This window comes from Xyrauchen texanus, chromosome 14, assembly GCF_025860055.1.
Source record: "Xyrauchen texanus isolate HMW12.3.18 chromosome 14, RBS_HiC_50CHRs, whole genome shotgun sequence".
Lineage (NCBI taxonomy): Eukaryota > Metazoa > Chordata > Actinopteri > Cypriniformes > Catostomidae > Xyrauchen > Xyrauchen texanus.
In genome coordinates this window covers 28,401,400-28,421,452 of record NC_068289.1, presented here as the reverse complement: position 1 = coordinate 28,421,452, position 20,053 = coordinate 28,401,400, and the positions used below count along the sequence as shown (strand labels likewise).

The 20,053-nt window shown below is 37.2% G+C and overlaps 1 pseudogene; it reads right to left on the bottom strand.

The window, feature by feature from the left end:
* LOC127654651 (citramalyl-CoA lyase, mitochondrial-like) overlaps positions 1 to 7,245 on the bottom strand; it is a 108,236-nt pseudogene extending 100,991 nt beyond the window's left edge.
* Between the last annotated feature and the right edge of the window lie 12,808 nt (positions 7,246 to 20,053).

Genomic DNA, 20,053 nt, shown 5'->3' with positions numbered 1-20,053 from the left:
TGCCAGCGTTACCTACCTCTGCGTCCATCAAAGAACCTGTCCTGTTCCCTATGGTCATCGAGTCGGTCCAGTTTCCTGAGGCCATCGATGAGCTTGTCCTGTTCCCTGTGGTCATCAAATCTGTCAAGTTCGCTGAGGCTGTTGACAAACCTGTCCAGTTCCCTGTGGTCATTGAATCTGTCCAGTTCCCAGTGGCCGCAGCACAGCTGGACCCCACACCAATGACTGCTTTCCCTCCTGGCCCCTGCCCAGCGTCCCTGTCCATCCTGACCTCCCTGTCTTGTACAGTTTTGGTGTCGAATCCAGACACCCATGCTCCTTGTCTTGTCTTCTATTGGTGTGAGTGCATGCTGCTAAGATGACATAAGCACACTCACACCAATAGAAGACAAGACAAGGAGCATGGGTGTCTGGATTTGTGTCTGTCTCTCGTGACTGCGGATGCACTTCGCGTTGCACTCACTTTACCTGTCCGGGTCACGATCGGTCTTCACGTTGTGCTGAGGTTCGGTCACTTCAGTCTGAGCTGTCTGGTTTGTTTGTGGCCGAACTCTCGCACACTTGTTGTCGTCTGTTGCATGCTTTGAGTGGTGTTTGCCTCACGATGTACGTTCAGGCTTTGTCTAGCATGAGAATGCATGGCATTGCTTTGTTGGTATCTCCATTTATTCTCTCGTCTTATCTGTCGGTTGGCATGAGCGCATATTGTCTTATTGTCTGGCCAATGTGCGCACGTGTCATTCTGGTGTCTGCGTGAGGTTTTGTTTTGTTTCTGCTTTGCCTTATGTCTTTCTCTGTCTTGAGTCATATTAGCCTCCTTGTTTGCCCATTATTTGTTCATTAGTTACACCTGCCCATTAACCTGTTTGATTTCTCTCCATATTTTAGTCTCCTCGTGTGTGCTGTCCAGTGCCAGTTTGTCTTGTTCTTCTGTTTTGTTCGTATGTTGTGTTTTGGCCCCTCTTTTTTGTAATTATCACCCAGAGCCTGTTTTTTTCCCCTTCGGATAGTTTGTTTTGCCCTTGTTTATTTTTGTAGTAATAAAACCTTAGATTTACTCTGCATTTAGGTCCTGCCTCTGCTTCTCTACTGCTGCAATCATGGCATGCTTATGAGGAAAGAAAACTTACACGGGTATGCCTGTCACTAAAAATGGCAACTTTTCCTTGACTTTCAGGGCTACCTTCCTGGTGCGTGACCAAATGGCAATAATCAAACTGAGAACACTGCAAACACTGACACCATGGGGACCGAGAAAGAACTGCTGCACTGAACTTGAGCATCCAAATTGAACCACAACAAACAATTCATTCAGCTGCCTGCTGTAAACTCAGCACTAAAGTTAATAATCATGATTTATAAGACAGGAAATGCAATGTGATTACAGCTGATTTTGGCACAGTGTGGCATACTCAGCAGAGGTTGTAGTCCAGGTGTCTTTCTAGAGCTCTGCCTGGAGTATGATGAACTAAGCATGACAGACGCTGTGGCAGGAGATCATGCACACCAATCCACAAACTGGAGCCAGTTCACCTGATGCAAGCAGTGACTCAGTGCTTTCTTGAGAAGCAGTGGTTTCTCAAGTAATTTTTTCTCAGAATCAGTCAGAGTCAAGGATGCAATGAAACATGATTGTTAATCAAAAGCATTAGGCAGCTAATAAATAGCCTGTTTCTCTGTAAACATTATGACAATTCTGAGAGCTGTGTAAAGTTAGTCATAACTGTTATTTATTAAATAGAAAATTACTATTGCTTTTTTTTTTTTACTTTTGAATTAGTAGGGGAGAGTGGGGTAAACTGAGCTACTTTTTACTTATATTGACATCTAGTTAAGAAGAAATAAAATAGAGGTAAACCAATATGCTTTATTACATTTTAGGATGTTTGCTATCAGCTGAAATATATATACACATAAATGGAAACAAAATAACTATGTAATACTGCACAACCCCATTCCAAGTTTTAAAGGAATATTCCAGGTTCAAAACAAGTTAAGCTCAATCGACAGCTTTTGTGGCATAATGTTTTACCACAAAGGACATCCCTCCTTTTCTTTAAAAAATTTTAAGTTTATAATTCGTAGTTTTGCGGAATTTTAAGGTTAAAGGTGTCATCATGGCAATGAGAGAAAAAAAGCAGGACTGTTGCTGTCCTAAACATCGCGACTCCAAAATATGATGAGTTAGGTGTAAAGACACTGGTAAAGGGGATAGGAGTTACTGTCAGTCACTTTCAAAGCCCAACAACAATGCAATAAAGTAATCAAATGTACAGTTAAAGCATGAATAATGTAGCAAAATGTGTTAGGTGGGTTACTTTTAACCCAGGTAAAATGGTCCTGAAATGTAATTTTTAATTAATGAAAACACAAATATTGGCTATATCAAAATATTACATGTACATTACCAAATATAATAGCATATGTATACAAACACAAAACTACTTGTACCTTTATTTGGAATCAGACAATAGCTAAAACTAGGTACTTGTATTGGTCTTCAAAAATTGGTATAGATGCATCTCTAGTAATAATTATTGTAAAACACAGCTTACCTTGAAACATCTGATGCACATTAACCCAAAGCTACCATTTTGGAATAATTAATGGCTAAACTTAAGCCAAACCATTTACACAGTTCTATAAATTGACAATTTATCAACATGTATGATACAGTATTTTTAGACCTGAATTAGCTGGCTTTTACATAAAATTCCTAAAATGTTTTCAACATTTAAACATGCTTATCGCTTTTCTCATGTGCTCCTCTCAATTACAGGCTGATATCTATGATGGGTTCTTTCTAAATAAATGATCATGTGACAAATATTTTTTTTTTTACATCTTGCACTACTATTCCATATTTTTTTAAGAAGAAATGGCTGATTGCTTTAGACAATGTCCAGCTAAATCTTGACTTAAAATCAAACTGTAACAATATTTCTCATCAAAGACATATCCTAATAATAATTTTCTTGCAACCCTTGCGAAACAATGTCAAAGTTTCAAGAACACACCGCTGTTATGTCTGAAAACAATGTAAATTCCCAAAACTGTTCATTCAATCTGAGCAGCTCGATCTGTGAACCGCATGAGTCCAGAGGTCTGGCTCTAGAACAAGATTCTATTGTTGCATTGTTCACACATTCCTGAAAGGCCATGTTTATACAGATGCGATTCCACGGGCTATCTGAGGAGCCGCTCTCTGGCCGAGACCCTCCGTTGATCAAAGCTTTTAATGCAAGAGCAGAGGCACTTGTTTAGGTCGGTGGGGACTCTGAGCACAAATCTCCATCTGTTGGCCGTATGGACCTTCTCAGTTACCTCCAGGACAAGAATGCTCCAAACTGCCATCCCTCTAAATTCGGTTTACTCAGCTGGCTCCCAATCATGTTACCTCCCCTTTGTTTTCCCTCCGAACATGTGTTAAGTTAATGCTCTGTAACAAATTTCAAAGGGCAACTTCAGGGGGAGGGGGGAAGGGGGTCAACAACATGTAATAGACCGATTTATTGAGGTACTGATCTACAAGGTGAGGAAGCTTTTTATGGAAAACCTGATATTGTTCTTTCAATCAGTCATGTTTGGTTGGGTGAACGGCAGATTTAAATAAACACACCTGGACTCACCCTGGACTAAAAGCCTCATGCACTTTATGAAGGGAACGCTAGACACCTTACTTATTCTGCACTAAATTACAGTAACCTCAGGCTTGCTTTGATCACACAGGGACAGCTGTGATTTCTATCCAAAAGCTGTCACTACATTGTCTATTTTCTGTAATCCCGACTGGCTTGTAGAATTTGGCTACAGTGAGGCTCAGGTTTTTGCCCCTAATTGGATTAAGGCCACACACCTCTGCTCCTGTTAAGCCTGATTTATACTATGGAAGAAGTCAAACTTTTTTTCTCCAGGACAAAATTAAGTAAAGAATTTGTTTGTTTAGGGTGTTGTCACAGTGTTTAACATAAGTAAAGCCATAATGTTCCAGCCATAAGTAAAGCCAATAAGGCAAGTATTTATCTTCGTGGACCGCCGCTTTTAGTGGCGGTTCTCTTCTTTGTTTTATTAAACTTGAAACAGAGCCCCTGCCACTTTTAAAAAAATTAAATAAATCGCTCCCTACACATTTGTTGTGGCCACACTGTCTTTGTAGTGTTTGTGTTGCAAATCATGTAAAAAGTATACTTCTGCACAATCTCTTTGAGACGGGCTTCAAAGTTATCCATTTTAATGACAGCAGGTAACAACTCCTCAGCTTGCAAGCACGATGGTAAATAAAAAACTGTCAAGTCCAAAACACACCCACGATTAGTTTTAACCAATCATAAATGCTCTTCGATCAGCCAAGTTCTCGAGGTCAAGAATTTCAGAGATGTGTGCGAACAGGAGAAATCTCACCAAACAAACACCTTAGCAGAACAAAAACATCACAGCACTTTGTCATCATTTGTTGGCAAACCATGCGAAGCCTGTTCGCCCAGTAAGTATAAATTAGCCTTTACCAGCAACAATCAATGTGGAAATGAGCTGTCAACACATCACTATTTACTCAACACTCATTTATTTTTCTATGGGATGCCAAAGGCAGCACCTACACTAAAAGGCACCAGATGAGGGGGACTGGTGGCTTTGAACATTTAAAATGATCTGTCTTCTCCAGTTGACTTTGTTCGGAAATGTCACAGTCCTTCCACATACACACACAGAATATTAAAACAGGAAACAACAACAACAAAAACCTTAATTTATCCCTTTCATGCACTGCCAATGCCATTTATATTCAATTCAAACACAGGCTGAAGATGTATATTTGATACAGTTGCAGTTTAAAAGCAAACAATATGAACAATTAACTTGACGGAGATGAGCACAGTGGGATATTTTGGGCTACAGCATTAGCAAAAAAATAGGTTTGAAATTTGAAAATCATTACAAATAGAGCATGAAACTATAAGCAACACCATCAGGACTGGATCCCCAGGGAAGTTCAATAAAAAAATAAAAGTCCATATATCATCCTGTATGTTTTGTAAATAAAGGCTGCTAGAATTAATCAAAGTTGCCAAAAACCCTTCTAAAATTGCTTTCCATTGCTTCGAGGTATGCTAGTGCATTTGCACAGAACTTTGCTCTTAATTGAAAAAGTTAAAGCAGTGCATTACACTTCATGGGTTTATAACCAGTACTATAAATACTTGGCAGGCCCCAAAAAGGGAGGCTGCCCATTAACTTATAGGATCCAGGCCCGGGAAGTGTAATTGACAAGCTCTAGGCTACTTTCATCACTTGTTGAGTTCATAGTGGCAATCCATGTTTCCTCTGGGATGCTGTTGCATCTTTGACATGAGGGTGTTTGTGACAAATCCCAGTCTGCTTCCAATCCAGTGGTGCTCGGCTCTCCATAAAACATGCACAAACATTCCACTCACAGGCCTCAGAATTGAGTCCAGCATGTGCAGTTAGCCATGTGTTCAAATTTCCTTCAAATGCCAACTCACTTTGCTTTGTGGCTTTTGTGGAAGGAGGAAATGAAAACACAGGAGTTCACACAGTTATTAAGCAAATGGAAAACTGATGATAATCTAGTTCTGCCATTCCTCAACATGTACCCACGCAGACAGATTTAAATGAGAAAAATGAAAGAAAGAAAAGCTGAACAAATTAATCTGTCTTCAAGTGCTAACAAATCTGAACTGCTGGTTTAATAATCAGAGCTAAACACATCCTCATAAACGACCTTGGACATCAAAACTGTCATTGGACAAACCTCATATTCACTAACTGCAAAGATGACAAACCCTGGCATGACAGTCATTTCACACTGTAGATTAGCTGGCCCATCAGAAGAGCGCCTCTGGAAATTCATCTGCTATGAATTACAGCCACCTGGCACCATGTCTTGATGACCATTGCCCAATATGGACAGATTACTAGGACCTTAAAACCATGCCTTCTTTGTAATTGACATTTAAACTGTTTGAAGTCCCTCATTAAAGTCTCTCAGGGATTAGACACAGATGTACCATGTAGAAGTACAGTACTAATTTGCTTGAGAGATTTTGACTGCTTATTTGAAATGCCACAGAAAAAAAAAAAGCTTTATCCACTTTTTGTAATTCTTAAGCCTAAATAACTAAACTTTATGCATGATAAAACTTGAATGCAATTTAATAAAGATTCATTGTTGTTTATAGAAAATACATTTATAGTAAAATGTTACACACACTATCAAAACAAAGATAAAAAAAGCATTCTAGCACCTTCGAGACAACCAATATAGAGTGGTGGTGGTGTAGTGGTCTAAGCACCATAACTGGTAATCTGGTAATCAGAAGGATGCTGGTTCGAGCCCCACAGCCACCACCATTGTGTCCTTGAGAAAGACACTTAACTCCAGGTTGCTCCGGGGGGATTGTCCCTGTAATAAGGGCTCTGTAAGTCGCTTTGGATAAAAGCGTCTGCCAAATGCATAAATGTAAATGTAATTCATGTTCACAAACCATTGCCAGGACCAAACCACAGTTTTTCATTTTCAGTCTTGAAAACACGCTCAGCATAAGTATATATATATATATATATATATATATATATATATATATATATATATATATATATATATAAAATAAGATACATATAATCTTTATAATATTAAAATAAAAAATTATAAAATTGTAGTCAACACATAGTAAACTAATTTCCTAAATACCCAGACATTGTGTAAATAGAATGGAATAAATGTATTAAAATTCAGTGTTCAGTTATTAACTTATTTATATTCAATAAGTCTAATTTAATTTAAGGCATACATATGATAATATTTAGATATTTGCTTTGGTTACCATTCAAAATATGGTTTAATCAATTATTTGCCACACTCAATCTAATATATACAAGGATTCGGATTGACCATGTCAGATAAATTGTTTTGGACATTAAACTTCTGCTTTCTCGTCATAACTCTTCTGATATTTCTCACATCACCACTAAAGACACATGGCAGATAATAAGATAATAAGCAAGCAAGAAAGACAAACAAAGATGAATGTCAAATGTCAAGCTCAAAGATGTTGAAACAAAAGTCATGCTCTTTCATAACCTGTGAGAGCAATGTACAGCCGAACAGTGTTACGTATGTAGAATTTAATGAGAAGACAAAAGTAATCTCGTGTTAGTTCAAACTTACAGCACTGTTCTCTGCAGTAGGCAGGACAGATGCACTGCGCCATGTTTTCAGCTCCCCGCAGAAGACGTTCCTATTGGCTACCAGCGTTGCAGTGTGTACATTTAAAGATGTTCTATTGGCCAAAGGGAATAACTGGTGCCTCTAAAGAAGCGCCGCTTTCTGATTTAAAGTCGCAGACAAAATATATGATTTGACTTAGAAATAATAAAGAGCACTTTCTAAATATTTTTTTTACTAAATGTATACTTATTTATTATTTCTATTTATACTTATATGGCAGCTAATTACTCCCCAAATAATTTCAACATGGCCTCAATTATCATGACTATAACTAATGATTATTAATTTTATTCATACTAAATGAATGTGTTTATTACTACCATAACAGTCTCACTATTTCTACAGTACAAACTATCTATACTATGCACAGTATGGGAATTTAATTCTGTATGCACATACCCAGATCATGACTACATTTGCAGTATACGATCAGACTAGGATACACTTATTCCACAATCGGAAGTGATATAAACCTTGATATTTAAAATCCTCATCTTGATTCATTAATTGCTCTGACTCTCAAAGAGTTAAGACATTTTTACACAGAATTGGATTAAAATGCAAAATGTCTATTATACTAATTAAATTGAACATGCACATAATATGGTTGTGACAACTATAACTTAATATTGTTTGAAACATAATGCATAGATTCAGATACTTAGAGAGAGAGAGAGAGAGAGAGAGAGAGAGAGAGAGAGAGAGAGAGAGAGAGAGAGAGAGAGAGGCCATGTACAGTATTTACTGTGCAGTAGTGCAGTAGTGTACAACTTTGAATATAGCCTCAGTTTGGTGATTATCCTGGTTGTCGTGTCTATGTGCTGACGTGCACGACACCATCACAGGATCGCGCTCCAGGAGATGAGGCACAGCGGTGGTGAATTACTACTTCTACCATCAGCCAAGTCCATGCGTGGCAAACAAATGACACGCAATATTTGCCATGATTAAGTCAGCAGGGGACTCTGAGGAAATGTCAAGTTTCAAAACCCCTTTCTTTGGCTATGCAGTGGTTGTACACAACATTGCTTAAATGGGAGGAACACCGTAAGAGCCAAAAAATAAATAAATAAATAAAAATATCACAAAAACAAGCAAACCAACAACAAAAGACTATGTGGTCATATACAAACCATCAGAATATAAGTGAGATAAAGGACAAGTTAAATATTACTATTATTACAAACATAGAAAAAGACAAAGTAAAGTATGTTGGGGATGCAGACTCAGGTCAGTTCACTCACTGTCCCTCACTCTGTGGCATATCTTGCATTCACCTAATGAGAAGGGCAGTTTTTTATTGCTTGTTAAATGCTCAAAAGTGCTGTGAATATGTTTCATTTTGTGGTAAACATTTTCCCAGGTGGCTCTGTATTTTGTGCGATTCTGTTAGAAAATGCAGCTCTTTATCGATTTCGTTTTGATCACAGTGTGGACACAACCTTTCTTCCTGTGGCAGCCATGTTTTTCTATAGTTAGGTTGTGTCCTCTGAGTCTGTACCTTGTCAAGGTGGATCTCAGTTTTTTGTCTGTCACTATGTACAGATAGGCTGCCATGGAATATTCTTTTTAGGGTCAGATATTGCATTTTACTCTGTTGTTGTGTTTGAGTTTGCCAATAAGTGATATAATTAAGTTTTATTTGTGCTGTAATTTGGCTCTATCTAATTAGCTTAGCAGTTTTGTTTGGTACAGGTTTCCAGTGTGATGAGGGTTGGTAGATTTTGGTGAAGCATCAGGACTAAATCTCTAGACCAGTTGAGAGAAGGTACTGGCTTCTTTGCTCGACTCTTGGTATTGCAGGGCTTTATAATGGTATGAGTGGGTTCATTGAATTTTAGATGTTTCCAGAATTTGATTGCCTGTTTTTTTATTTATTTTTTAATTAGTGGATATTGCAGTTCTGCCCTGCATGCATTATTTGTTATGGGCAATTCATACAGGTAGAATACAATCACTGATTCTAAAAATTTTAACCAAATTCTAATAGGTATCTCTACAGGACATTGTATTTTTTGGCATATAAGGCCTTGCAAGCTGTATCTATCATTTAATTTACTGTAGGGTTAAGGTTTCCAGTGGAAGTGATTTAATGAAAGTGTGAGTGGTTATTTCCTAATGTTAATATTTGTTGCGTTCCCTGTGATCTGGATCTTTTCTAGAAGGTCATGATTTTAGTTTTATTGAGGTTTACTGTCAGGGCCCAGGTCTGAAAGTATTGCTCTAGGAGGTCCAGGTTCTGCTGTAGACCCTGTTCAGTGGGAGACAACATCACCAGGTCATATGCATCATGGGTGGCTCCAGGGCTGGGCTACTGGGACTTAAGCCACTAATGTTTTCCATTATGTCAAAAGCATACAATTTCTGATCTTCGAGCATATCTGAGACAAAAGTTAGTTTGCACTTTTTCATAATACAAGAATTTTATTGTTATACATGTAATTCTGCTTCATTTTTAGGTTTCAACTTGTTAATAATTTGTGTTAAAATGTGTAGTTGATATGACATTTCCAACAGAGACAGCTCATATTATTATACACATGCAAGTTGAACATTAAAGAAAATTACAATTGTAATTTCTTTAATTAATTTGTCACCCTACATTTTTAGAGGATTAAAATGGTTGTAAACAGAATATAAAATAATGTGTGTGTATGTGTGTGTGTGTGTGTGAGCGTGTATTTATCACTTTGTGGGGACCAAAAGGCCCCATAAGGATAATAAAACCAGACATCTTTGACGTTGTGGGGACAATTTGTCAGTCGCCATGAGGAAAACAGCTTATAAATCTTACTAAATTATGTTTTTTGAAAATGTAAAAATACAGAACGTTTTCTGTGAGGGTTAGGTTTAGGGTAGGGTTAGGGTTAGGGGATAGAATATAAAGTTTATACAGTATAAAAACCATTATGTCTATGGAAAGTCCCCATAAAACTTGGAAACCCAACGTGTTTGTGTGTGTGTGTGTGTGTGTGTGTGTGTGTGTGTGTGTGTGTGTGTGTGTGTGTGTGTGTGTGTGTGTGTGTGTGTAAATATGGTGTCACACTGGTGCAATTGAAAACACTGGAGATCGGAAACTGAAAACAGTCGAATCGTGGAACACTTCCACATTCAGGTAAAAGGTGGATAGAACCGCTACAACGGAAGTTTCGAGACAAGATGTTTACGTTTGTTGCACGCTAGCTAATCTGGCGCATACGGTGATCTATAAACCTGTTAATTCAACATGAAATTACATTATACTGCGTTACTGCAAGCAAGCAATGTGATAAAACAATTTATCCTGTTTAATATGCAGTACAAGCGCGCAACTTTGGAGCAATCTGGTTTTGTCTCGTCACAGCATGGCGGTCCCTCATAAAAAAGCAATTTTGACAAGAAAGGCAGAAATAGCAAAGCATGCTTTGTGTGTAATGAAATCAGAACTACTTGGAGTGAAGAGAAACACTTCAAACAGAATTCATCACCCTGCTAAACACCTATTACATCCCTCATCTCCATCATCTGACGTTGACTATACAGGTATTCTCTGCCTTCTGATTTAGTCAGGTTTAATAATATAAGTCCATATGTAGCAGGTAATAGTATCCTACATAATGATAATAATCTAAATACTATAATATAATACTTTTAATATACATGCATACTATTAAAAATATCATTTTATAATCTATCTTTACTATACATGTTATTATGTTTCAGGAAACATTATAGGTCCCCTCTTTTAGGATTTCATCTGTTAACATGTTCATATTAACATGTGCATTTTGTCTACTTCAAACTTGTGAGCATTGAGTGTTAAAGGGATAGTTCACCCAAAATGAAAATACCTGTCATCACTTCACATTTTCACATTTTTGCAAAACCTTGAATTTTTTTGCTCTGTGGAACTGAAAAGGACATGTAAAACAGAATGTTAGTCTCAGTATTCACTTACATCGTATGGGAAAAAGCTGCAGTGCAAGTGAATGGTGAATATTTTGTGCAAGTGAATATTTTGTGCTAAACAGAAGAAATAAATTAATGTTTGGAACAACATGAAGTTGAGTAATGATGACTGAAACTTCAACTAGTGCCTTGTCACGTTTTTCAGAAATGTTTGTAGCAAATTATTACAAAAATTTTAGTACACGTACTGAAGATAATATAAAAATGTTTCTCTCAAAGTAACCAAAATTTAAGCTTGGGTGTTGTTTTTCCAAAAATAATTGTCCTGGGGGTGCATGACCCCGGACCCCCCTAGACAATAAGGGTACACTTATTTAATTTTTCAGGTTTCTCTGCATACCAAGAGAACAAATCCTGCAGGCACCCCTGATTTCAGTAACAGACAGTAAATTAATTCAATTATACTTATGTTAAAGTATGCAGTGATCATATGCTTACGTCATGCAGTGATCATATGTTACGTCAATGTACACAAAAAAATAAAAAATAAAAAAATAAAACATGACTTTATAGCAGGAAACCCAAGTATTTTAGCATTATATGTCATGGCATTAAATTTAGCAATAATTTATTTTGACACTTGTGATGGCACCCCTGATTCAATGCATCCATTAATTGTACACATGATCAATAGCACATCAAATAACTACAACTAGGCTGTAAAAATAATAACCCAACAGTGTATAATGTGAACTCATATTCATCATATTGCATATATTTTGAAATTCCATTCATGGGTTACTTGGAAACTCACTCTTTCTCTCTCAATGCCTTCCACCAACCTCAATTGTTGTCTGCTAATCCAGTTTTGATAGCATTTGGCACACTTTCATTGGATCACAGCAAGATCCACGACTTCTATTCTGGTCTCCCCTAGGAACCACTGAGCCCCCAAAAGAAGCCAGAGTTCAGTTACTAAAAAGGGGGCCTGTGCCATCTGATGAATATCAGACCTGAAAATCTGAAAATTTCACTTTTTTTAAGGAAAGTAATTGCCTACATCATCACCATTATGGCAGTCTAAAACATGAAAGGTATATAATGGCCTTTAAAAGTAGTATATATGAAAAATATTATGATTTAATGTAAGAATACTGTATATTGACTACAGTACATAAAGAGCACTTTTGTTCTCTTTTGTCCATCCTGGTACAGCTGGACAATGCATCAGCAGGGTTTGGTGTCTTGGATGTCTGGATTCTTTGAAAATCTTGAAATAGTGCCAACCTTGAAATTGGAGATTAAACAACAATACATAGAGGACAAAATATATGGATGAAAAGTCACAACCTAACCCTGACATTTCAAGTAAGTAAATGTTCTTTATTTCTAAATTCGACATATCAAAATCTATTAAAGCAAAAACACATATCAACACATTATATTAGATGAAATTCACATGATAAATATTGTTCTTATAAGTGTTATATGGAACCTACAATACAAATGTAAATCTCAAATTGTCCTTAAATGTGCCATTAATGCTGTGCCAGTGTTGGAACTGTTCACCCAGGGGTACGTCCCATCACAGAAATGTCACTGGATTTGGTATGAAACCATGACATTTAGACCCAAGATATCCATTGTGATTTTCAGGAAGCTTTTACACATGCAACTAAAAATGTATATGTAAAAATTATTCATATAAAAACAGCACATCTATGAATATCATATCAATCAGATGTTTAGGGTATTATTAAATTAATTAAATTAATTAAATGAGATGCTATGATTATAATAATATATTTGCTTTATATAACAGTATTAGAATTCTCAAGGTACAGATAAAATATCAAATTGTTTTCAAAATTGTAATTTAGAAATAAATAAATAAACGTATATTCAAAATGTTATACATTTAATTAATTAACTTTGTAAATAATAATAATTATTAAAACAACATATGCATTTTCCCCCAGTATCAGCCAAAACATTAAAACCACCTGCCTAATATTGTAAAGGTCCCCTTCGTACTGCCAAAACAGCACCAACCGGCACCTAAGAATAGCATTCTGAGATGCTATTCTTCTCACCACAATTGTACAGAGGAATTATCTGAGTTACCATAGACTTAATAATTTCGAACCGGTCTGGCCATTCTCTGTTGACTCTTATCAAAAAGACATTTCCATCCACAGAACTGCCACTCACTGGATGTTTTTTTGTTTTTGACACCATTCAGAGTAAATTCTAGAGACTGTTGTGTGTGAAAATCACAGCAGATCAGCAGTTACAGAAATACTCAAACCAGCCCATCTGGCATCAACAATCATCCATGTGATTATCTAATCAGCCAATCTTGTGGCAGCAGTGCAGTGCATAAAATCATTCATATACATGACAGGAGCTTCAGTTAATGTTCACATTTACCATCAAAATAGGAAAAATGTGATCTCAGTGATTTGGAACTTGGCGTGATTGTTGGTGCCAGATAGGCTGGTTTGATTATTTCTGTAATGTATATAGAATATATGTAAATACATATACACACATTTCTACAGTTATTTATGACTTTTATTAACAGGAAAGAAACTGCAAAGCATATTTTCCTGAAAACTGCCAAAACTGTATTGTGCTATCCTGTGGTGAAGACCTAACCCAATTTGTGACATTATCACTGTTCATTTATAATGAAGAGCCTAACCCAAATTTGAAAAAAGGCAACATGTCACAAACAACCCATGTCATGGTCACAACACCTACAACCTGTAAACTCACAAAGCCAAGACTATTTATTCATTGCCTTCTTGCATTAGCAGGAATCTCACTTTTGTGGCATCAGCAGAGGATGAGTAAACGGAAAGATAGAGGGAGAGAGTCCATCATTACTGGACCACCTTCACTCACAACTCACATTAAGTATTACAAATGATATCATGGCAATTTATCACGCTCCTCAGTTCAGTGATGTTTTACCGACTCATTTACTATGATACCTTGTTACGGATCCAGCTGCGAATTAGAGGTTTGTCATGGGGCTTGGGGCAGACCTCCCTCTGTGGCTACCCAATGACCTGGAAGGCAATAGGGGATGCCAGTGCCTAGAGCATGTGCTGCACTGACAGAGCAGCAGGGCTCTGTCAAAAGGCCTAGCATACAAACTTTCCAGATCACTCTGTTTTTCACAGATGAGTAAGCAGGCACGGAGCGAGCCTTCGGATTTGTGAATCACAGGTTTGCGTTTTGGTTGTAGTGGCCCTTTGTGACACACCCTGTATCGCCTGCCTCCGAGGGGGACTGTACGCTGGTGAATCTGGGCAGAAGGAAGGAGATTGCATGTGGCAGGGTCACTGGTTGGGTTAAGCAACAATTCAGATATGTGCTTTTAACAGACAAATGCCTGTGAAGGTACCTTACATGGATTTCTGACACAAAGAAGATAATATTGATCTAACCCTGAGATAGAGCTCACATCTGCTGATTTACGGAGTCATAGTAGTTTAAAATGGATCAGTGCGTCATTAGGTCTATGCATGAGATCAGCCACTGCACCAAGTCTACCCATGTATACGGTTAGAACTTCAGTGATTTGAGCATAACTGGCAATGTCACAAAACATTAGCTCATTGAGGCCCAAAGTAAATGGAGTAGAGCAAGGACTTAGAACAAGTCGTTGACCCAGTAGTTGCTTGCAGTCAGGGTTGGTGGACCTGGTCTGCACATTAACAAAATCATAGGAAATGCTTTTAAGAGCCCACCTCTCTCCTGTCCATCCCGAAAACAACTTTTTCACCTCATTTAACTAAATTAATGAACAGGTCCAGGCACATTTAGAAAAGACAGAAAATAAAAGCGTGTATTTGAAAAATTACCAGTTCTGCACCTGCCATCTTTTGAGTGAAAATGCATATACTACATTTCTTTTATTTTCATGTAATATAGCAGTTGATGCATTTAGGAGGACATTTTTACATTATTTCTTATCACTACTACTGCATTTATTATATAACATTAATTGTTGTGCTATAACATTCTGTGACAATTCTAATTTTTACATCTCCGCTTCTATTGTGTGAGTGACCTCCTCCTTAGATAAACTCTTTTTTCAAATTTTCTTTCTCTCTCTTTTCCCTCTAGTGACCTTCCCCCCTCATCAAGCAGACAAGGACAATGTGTTTGTTTATTTCAATATTTACCATGCTCATGTGATCTATGAATTGATATGAGTTCATCCATTATTCATATTCAGATTTTGCATTTCCCTATCATGCTGTCACTTACACGGTCAGCATTATGAAAGCAGCTCATCACCGGCATGGTCTCACAGTGGTCACAACTAGCTAGTTAGTATAGACATGACTTGCACAGGGGACATGCACCAAATGCCACTCCACTGACCCGTGAATTATAAAAACAAGCAAACAACGACAGCAAGACAAGTGATGGCAGTATCTGATTATTAATATATTATTGGGGCGAGGAAACATGCCCCACTGCCAAACCCATGGGTGAGCATGAATACACTGGTCCACAAGCACATGCTGGTGATGCGGGGAAAGGTGAAAACAGGTTTTACTCTACTGACTGGACACATAAAAGCAGGTCATGTGACAAATTGGGTCTAATGATTGGAGGCACCAATGAGGGCTCATTCTGTGCCCTATGCATTCTTTGAATTGACACAACATGTTATCAGGTAATGGGTCCACAGCTCAAGAATGGTCATTATTTAGTGGAGAAAAACATGTAGCTTCAAACAGTGGCAAAAAGTTCTATGAAGCAATGAGAGCAATTTTAAATATTTGGCTCTTGATGATGTCATATTGTCAGAAGATGAGCAAGAAGTATACTGATGCCTGACTGTAGCCCTCTGTGATGTACGGTGGTGATTCTTTCATGGTTAGTAAATAAATCAATTAAAAGTTAACAGCTTTACATCAGCGAATTGGGAAGCTGTTCTTCTTTAGCATGACACAATAGTGATCCCAAATACATAGTAAAAATTTAGAGCTGTCCTCCTGTCTATGTAAATGCAGGCATCAAGGGTACAATAGTTACAACTATCCTGTATAAGCAAAATATGTTTTTATAATACATTATTACAATATTTTTTTAAATACAAAAACAAATTAAATAAAGCACATGCTCTGCTTTTTTCAGGAGCTTTGAAGCTGCAGATTTTGTATTTATTTATTTAGTTATTTTTTATAGTATAAAGCATTTTTTTAAGCAAATAAAAATGAATAAAAAATAAATTCAGTCATTCAGTATGTGCACTAGGTTGTCAAAGTAAATCAATTTAGATTTTTTTAAATAATTCTTTTAAATTGCATTCTCAAAGAGTAGCGTGACCATACCATAACGTCGGACATCATTTCTAACCAGCATGCACTGCTTCAAGTCAGGTGCCAGGCTGCATAATGTCAACACATCTGTTATATTGTCAGGGACTTCACAGTTCAGAATTATTTGTCTGTAACCACATGCATGTATGTAATAATGATTTCCATGATGATGCTCAGAATCTGTTGTCATTCTGAGTGAGTTTGATTAATATATTGATAGTTCCTTTATAGAGTTAATAATATGATGCAATGAGCACTACTGCAGCCTGTATACAGTAAAACACTCTCCCCTGCAGAATGTTAATATCTTTGTCAAATTCGAACTATATCTTAGTGAGATCTGTGAATATGACTTAAAGACCCGGGTATACTTAATTTTTCTGCGTTCCGTATCGGATCGTGCTGTTCTATCGCATTGACTTTCAAAGTATACTCCTTTGACCATGAGCAAATACGAACTTGTCAACTTGTGCTTTGTGATACTCTTTTAGTACAGTCAACAACAGGCACATGCGTCGAAGATGAGGACTGTCTGCGTGTCGATGAAATCATGAACAGTCACACGGACTGTGCTGATGATGAAATTTGCATCACAAATACTGTGCACACTGTTATCAAAAATGCTGACAACTTAAGTAGATTGGCCTTAAGGCTGTGTCTAGAAGGTAGCACCCCCACAGCCTTGAGAGTCTCATTCGCTGTTTTTAAGGTTAGGTTTAGGGTTCTTCTTCATTTTCATTGCATTTCTGGTAATATGATTCTATTCACTAGAAAGTTGCAGTGTATTTATTTTATGTTAAATATATTTATATGTTTTATATTTATTTGTTAAATGTAATGTTTCTCCACTGATAGCCATTCAAAAGTGGCCATATATAAAATACAAAATTAAATAGTTTGAAAGCAACATAAATCACAAAGAATCATTAGCCTATAATAAATTAGATAGTATCTAAATAAGATTTTCCACCAATAAACAAGTCGGCAGGAGAGCCGATAGCGAAGGCACGTTCACATAATGCCATCAGCCAACCAGGGTTGAGCATTTCCAGAGTTATCAGTCACATAGCATTTTCAGCTCAGTTGACTACTCTGCAAAGTTTTCCATAACTGACTGCACATAAATCCAATATGGCAGCATCCAGGTTGTGTACTTAAGGCTGAATTCGCTGGCTGAGAAACTGTCATTGAGATGATTAGTAATACTAAATGATAGCTTTCTCCAGGTATATTATATTCTCCCACTTTATGGATAAATCACCTTACACACTGGGTTCAGCTGACCTAACAGTTACTGAAGCTGGTTCACAGATTTCTTTCCTCAAGCTAGAGACCAGTTCACACTGTCTCTGAAGTATTTGCATATTGTCCATACATCAGCTAATAAAATAAGATAATTAACACTTTAAAGTGCTTAAGGTACCAAATTTGCTTGAGTGCCTCAATACACCCTTAGCCCTGACTAGCTGGTCTATAAAGCTTTTATGTTCGCACCTTTTTGATATAAATATCCTCCCACCCTGGGCATAGGAAAGCTGTCAGCAGAACAGTTGTTTTCCATTTTTCACAACTGAGGGCTATTCAAGAGGCAGACGTTTGACAAGGCGTTAAAAATGTACACCAACACTTACTATTTGCCCTTCAGAAAATGTTAACAGCTTAGCAGATGGGGTTTAATATGACACCATTTATTTTCTTCCCATTTTCTCTCATCCCAGTTAATACCACTGAGTTTCCACACATAGCATGAAGGTAAGCACTTCAGTTCACTAACAAAGTTTTGAATCGATTACTAGCATACTGCTTCCTGCATAGTGTCCAGTACATATGCCTAATGTCTACTTTTAAAAATAATAATAATCTGTAGTAAATTACACTGTCGTCTCATTGCTTCATTATGCTATATGTTTAATTCAGTAGGTCATGTCCATATTTCATCTTAAAATTTTTATGGTTATTTTGCATTTTTATAAATTTTCTTTTAAAACATATCTTGGCAGTCCGATTAAATATTGTGTCAAAAAGGAGAATGCTGCTGAAATTTCTTCAGGTTCATTCATCACACTGGTAATGGAAGGTCAAGTCGAAAGATGCATTGTGGGATGTACTGTGATATACTACACAGTCCGCTCTGTTGTGTACTGCATATTTTGAGAAATGTAGTAAATGTAGTTTTTCATACATCCAGAAAATGTGCATTTGGCATATATAATAAATACTACAGAAATACTAGAGGTAATATGGTAGTATGCTTTTCTGAGCAAAGCCAGAGACAGGCAAGTGAACTATATATCAAATAAAAAAATTAAAAAAACAACTGAGTTTATTTAAATTATAGCCACATGATTTGTTGCTTTGCAGCAGAATATTAGATACTTTATTTTATTCATAAAGTATTGCCACACTCCAACCAGAATCACTGGCAAATATTAAGTTTCTTAGATAAAACTGAAGTTTTGTGTATTTGCATAAATTTCCTAAAACATATCACCAATTAAGACCCAGGTCCACAGGGTAAAAAACTAATGGTGATTACACATCACTTTTGAGATAGAGGGACTCATATAAATAACCTTATGAATTGATCAACACACATCTGTTTCCTCCAGTGTCTGAGGCTCCGTAAATGAGCTCAGTGCTAGCTTGTCGGAGGCTAAGTGATCTAGACGTGGGAGATGCCGGAACACGAGACTGCGAATTAAGCGTTCGGGCACACGTGGAATTCCACATGTAAGGTGGCAAGTCAGACTGAAATAGATATCACCAGCACTGCCCGGAGAATAAAATCCAAGCCTGCTGTTGCCCTCATACCAACAAAGAGTGGCCGAGTGACCAGGCAAAGCTCGAGCCATCCAGTTGTCACCCCCCTGATGCTGATTTGATTTAATGAGCGGCGTGCTGTCACGACACATTTCTCCAATGCGTACACTTGTAAAGTTAGGCAGCTGCGGAACCTGCTGGAGTCTGTGGAACTCCTCTTCTCACTATTAAAGATCCTCAGAGTGGATTATGTGCTTTTCACAAACAAAAAACACATAACCAAAATGGGAGAGCAGAGGTATATGCACGCAAGCCTTTCTGAGGCTGGGCATCCTTATCTGTGTTAAGTGTGCTAACTTGCCCATAATCAAACTTTATGCAACCATGGTCTGTGAATAATGATGTTATTAAAGTATAGAAGGGCGGGAAATGCTGAGTCAGGCTGTTTGGTTTTCCAATTTTTAAATAATTGTTTTTTTTTTTTGGAGAATTCAGATGATCAGAATTGGTGTATGGAGAAATACACAATTATACAACTTAAAGTGTTTAACTTTTCCAATGTAAAAATACTTTAGCTTATCCGATCTTAATGTGAAGATACAACTATAAGTTCACCAATCATAGGTTGATTTCCTCGAAAACTTTAAATGTTGTCTTACTGTGGCATATAAAAATTGCTCTGTTTGTTTGAGCATCCCATCCAGCCCGACACAGCAACACTGACTCAACCAATGGCACAAGTTTGGGGCAGACTAGCTGTTTGTTTGATCATCACAAGACGGGGGGAGTACATTTACGTTTGGAGGCACTATTG